Source organism: Salvelinus fontinalis, chromosome 3 (genome assembly GCF_029448725.1).
Source record: "Salvelinus fontinalis isolate EN_2023a chromosome 3, ASM2944872v1, whole genome shotgun sequence".
Lineage (NCBI taxonomy): Eukaryota > Metazoa > Chordata > Actinopteri > Salmoniformes > Salmonidae > Salvelinus > Salvelinus fontinalis.
Genome location: NC_074667.1, coordinates 26989413 through 26994662, shown reverse-complemented (window position 1 = coordinate 26994662; position 5250 = coordinate 26989413). Strand labels below are relative to the sequence as shown.

General features: G+C 39.0%; 1 long non-coding RNA gene across 1 annotated transcript; it reads right to left on the bottom strand.

Annotated features, from left to right (window-relative positions):
* Positions 1–989: 989 nt before the first annotated feature.
* Positions 990–1615, bottom strand: LOC129842328 (uncharacterized). Its single transcript, XR_008757542.1, has 4 exons — positions 1522–1615; positions 1340–1358; positions 1199–1230; positions 990–1088 (listed from the first exon to the last, which is right to left on the bottom strand). It is a non-coding gene; the product is annotated as an uncharacterized LOC129842328 (long non-coding RNA).
* Positions 1616–5250: the final 3635 nt, after the last annotated feature.

Sequence of the window (5250 nt, the reverse complement as noted above, 5' to 3'; positions counted from 1 at the left end):
TGGAAAATAACAGGTAAACATTGGGAAATGGGGACATTTTAAAAGCATTTAGGATATCTATATTTTTCAGTTTTGATGATCTGATGTTGACAATAACGTAACAGTATATATTTAGCATTTACTGGCGGGGGGAAACTATTTTTTTTAAAGGGGAGTATGGCCGAACCCACCCAAAGCCCCCAAATAAAAATTCTAACACAGTAACCATTATTATGGACAGGCATGTAACAGAAACTAGGTGTCCATGTGTGATACAGTAGATCAGGACCATTTCTAGCATTTTGGGGGCCCTAAGCTAGATTTGCCCACCTCGAGGGAAAACATTTCAGTGGCCCCCTCATGGCAGGGGAGTGAAAAATGTGCAACTTTAAAGTTAATGTCATGCAATTCTACAAATTTTGCCATGGGGCGGAGAAACCTTTGAAGTTATAAAGCTAATTACCTCCAGTTCTACACATTTTGCCATGTGATGGCAGCCCCTTATGATGCTTATGCCTAGAAACGGTACTTCGGTAGATGTATTAGATAAGTATTTACAGTAACATGATGTGTGATAAATAAAGGACATCCTGAAAGAAAGAGTATTTCTGTGAGACATACAGAGAGCCAGAGGTGTAGTTTAAGTGTGTCTGCAGACTGTACAACCCATCCGGCTGGGCTGAGGTTGCTGGTCTGTCAGGGATTGAGCTGTATACGTGGTACGTATCAGACTAGAGAAAAGAAACAGACAGTTTAACTTTAGTCGTTGTGTGTATTACTTTGCTGTGCTTAATGTCACTTCACACTTCTCTTCCTGTCTCAAACCACCTTGTAGACTTACAGCTCCGATCTCACGCTTTCAAGATGCTCTGACAAACACCTTATTTGATGTTTTAAGTTAGTACGTTTGACATTGAGTGACAAAGATTTATTGTGCTGAGTTTCCCAAATTCCAGTCCCAGGTCGGGAAAACCAGGACAGAAGACAATCTGATACAAACTCACCTGAGGGCAGTAACGTGGACGGTACAGTGGTGATGAGAGAATAGATCCCAGAATCCTTTAAGGCCAACATGCCTGCACAGCTCACAGCTCCCATCACCAAATCACCTACAACATAAACAAAATTAAAATGAAATTAGAATATGTGTTTGTACATGCATGTGTGTAGTTGTGTTAGTAGTGTGTGCAGTGCTTGATGTATTTTGTTTGGAACATACATTGTCTGTGATCATCCTGTCTGGCTGTAGGTCTGTACAACATAAAAGTATAAGAAGGTTGTGGTAAGAACATCTCATCATGGACAATACAGAACTAAAGGTTGATACAATCTGCATCATATTCACAAGGGGAATTCTTACCTCTGAGAATTGTTCTTCTCTGAAAAACAAATTAGGCTAAATTAATTATATTCAATATAGCCTACCCTACATAATATGTCCAAAAGCAGTTGAAAGATTAATCCATGTCAATGGCACTTACATTAATATGACAAAGGAAAATGTTTGAAAATGATTTGTTTTGCAGAATCAGAAGTACTCACTGGTCCTCCTCCAGAGATAGACAGCTGTCAATCCCATCAGGAACACGCCCACTCCAGAAGCCACACCCACTGCTCCCTGCCATAATCTCACAGCTGTTTCTGTTTGGTGACATTGGGAAGGACATTAGCTTGTATTCAGAGGGTCAATACTACATCTCAAAAGATGATCTACATTTATATTGTGAGGTGGTATGTCTCTGTTGTTTCATTTGTCTAAGAAAAGATAATTAGTCAGCTAGAGATGGATGGGCACATGCAAGAGAGAGACTGTTTAATAACAGTTAACATACAACACAATTTGTTACGACACTAAACTAAAATCATGTGGACTCTTTGGAGTGTCAGTTGTCAAAGTAGAACTAGTAGTCGATCCTGATGCAAAGCAAAGACATTGGATCTGATTATACAAAATAAAGGTATCTATATGGGTTGATTTAATTAATGAAATATCATTCTCTTTTTATGAATAGGGATATTTTTTTATAAAAAACAATGGGTAAGATAAATCAATTCTATTTGTTTAGGTTCTCTCTGCTAACAAGAGAAAGATGACCAACACACCTGATGTAGGATTCACTGCTGTACTGGGGGTCAAAGGAGAGGTCAAACCTGGTGAGAAGAGAACTCATTACACCAGAAAGTCAATAATTTAGCAGAAAGGAGAAGTAGAGTACACATTACCTACAAATCAGATGGACTAAAAGTACACAAATCTGGACTGAAATTACAAGCAGCTATGAATAGGTATATCAGTAAACCGCTCAGAGCTTTAGTGAATTTTATGAGAACAGAAAATGTAAACTGCAAATTAAGTTACATTTAAACTATTGGTAGTTGGTCTCACTGGGGTGTTTGGGGTCAAAGTAGAACTAACAGTCGAACCTGCTGGGAAGCAAAACAAGACAAGGTAATTGTGTATCTGATTACACAAGAATAAAGGTATTCATCATTTAGTTAGAAAACAACAAAACTCAGTCAACAGAAAGATGACATGTTCACAACATTATTGTTAAAACCCAGACCTTTAACTGAATGTACAACTTGAAACAGTGTTTGCAAAGACGGTCCCTTAGGGGGCCAATACACCTGTTGTAGGACTCACTGTCATGCTAAAGAGACAAAGTAGAACCAGGGTCTTTTATACTGCTATAAGGAGCTCTGCTATAAAATAACAGCAGCGCTAGGTCTGTTGCAGTGACCGCATTACAGCAACACCGGCGGTCACGGATCATGAAGATAGTCAAATTCCACGTGACCGTTTAGTCACTTTAATTAGGCTTCTCCAAGTTCTGATGCTGCTGATGGTCATTAGTAGCCTACCAAATAGCACTCCATTGCCCCTCTAATCGCTCTGACATCAAAGCAAATGTAATCGAAAATCTAATCAAACACTTCAAGAGAGCCCATGTGCTCATGTTGCGCAACATTTCTATAGGCTATGCAATTGCGGGAGAAAACAGAGTGATGGCCGCTAATAAAAAGAGGAGGATCCCATCAGCTTTCTATAGGCCAGGCCTACTATATTTATTACTTAACTTTCCTAATAATTATTACATTGCTTATATTTACAACGTGAGTATAGCCTACCTGGCTGACATGAAAATAAACCATGGGGAAAAGCGTCCTCCATTCGCTATTTAAGTGCATAGATGACATTTATTTTTTCCGCTGCCCCTGTTTTGAGACAGTTGCATGATAATGGTTCATTCTAAATCAAAACAAATGTCACCCATATATTGTTTACTATATGTAAAGACAATGTTAAATCAAGAATAGTCTGATGGGTGACAATATTAGCCTATCACTTGTGAATGATATATTATCACTTGTGAACGATGCCCAGCATAAGAAACAATGCCTTTTTTTGTGACTTGTTTGAATCATAGTCGCTCATCTCATGTAGCCTAGCCCATAGGCCTATATGTTTTAATAAGGTTTGTATCACAACTAAAGTGGCCAAATAACTTCTTAAAATTGCTTAAAATGTAAAGCCTAAACTGGAAGTTTGGGGAAGCTCATTTTCACCATAAAAATGCAGGTTAAAATAAAAGCATTACATGCATAATTGCATTTGCGGTCACTTTTGATAATGGTGTTTTCCACTAATGGAGCATTCCCACTTACAGCCTACTACCATGTATCCACTGTTGTTGTATTCATTTGGGATCTATCGCATCCCACAACTGTCCCAGACTATGTCTGGAATGTTTATTTATCGCACAGAATAGAATAGGTCGATTTTTGTACTACGGGGGATAGTAGATTGACATGGGCTAGTGCTTTGCTGTTCGTTAGGCCTACTCATCTTGTTGGCTGACGACAGTTTTGGACAGTTCTTCTAATATCTTAAATAGGCACCTCGGAATTGGGTAAGGGCGCAAACAGTTGCGTCCCTGTTGTGTCTGTTTTAACTTGTAGTCTGTGAGAAAGACCCTATCATGTCTCAGAGAGCCAGCCGTATGAGTGAGAGAGCTTTGGATTGGCAGCACACTCAGGGAGAAGGGCGCAACGCAGCACTCCGGGCCGCAAAAGGCATGTATTTTTTTAGACTGCATTACTGCCACATAGGGGATGCCACCGTGAAATTGGAGGCATTATCAAGTGCTTGTCAAATTGTGAACTAGAGACTATTAGAGTGTGTACAGCCTGTGTAAAAAACAAAGCAGAGCTCATGCCTTTCAAGCAACGTTTTTCAAATCATCATAAGAGTTTCATCATGCAGCCTTGCAATGTATTAAAAATCAAAGCATGTAGCCCAACATTTATAGAACAACTATAGTTACATTAATAACTTTAAATGAAGCATATAGGAGTACTTATTTATTTGTTAAGTGCTCAACACAGAATAGCCGAGTCCACACTCCCTCAAATCCTTTGAGAAAATATTTATATTAAATGTTTTTACTTTGTACAATTGTATTCTTCATACTATAAATTAATATAAAATAATACCACAGAACTATTAGCAAATCTTGTCTGCTAAATGAACAAGTGCAGCCCACAGCCATTCCGCAAAGCCAAATAAAAACGGATGTGTAGCCTACCTGCTGGAAAGGGTTTAGTTGTTGGATCCCTAATGTGAACTCCCACCAGATCTAAAAACATTTTTGGGATTGAAATGTGGTATTAGTTTGTGGGTCAGAATGAGTATCGTCATACTAAGAAGATGCTAAAATCAAAGTGAGTCAGATCATGAAGACCTGCAGCCCTGATAGATTTGTTTAGATAATGACTCACGTGCAAAACTTTTCCCATCACTGCGTGGTGAGAGAGAGTTTGGTCCAGAGTTCACTCTGTAGTCACAGCTCACCTCCTTACTCCTCACTGACAGTAGACGACTGATCAGATCACTATGTTTTGGAGTGAATTGACAGAACTGCTGTCCGGATGCTGAGGTGGCTTTTCTCTTCTTGATCTCTGCTGTGAAGGATGGCTGACTCTCCTCTCCAACATACAGGTTACAGGTGATGTCAGGACTGACGGATCCAGGAATCAAACAGACGATGGTGAAGTCCTCATCAAAATTGATTGTAATGTCTGGTTTTGGATCTGTTAGGAAAGGACAGAGACTCCTTTTTGCATCACTCTTTTTGAATGTAATGTATGTCACAATTGACACTCTACTAAACTAGAGCCTGCCATTCTCTTTATAGTACGTATCAGCATGACTTATTTGATATCATGCATATTTATGATGTTTAATCATGTGGGCTGTGTGTTTACAACGAT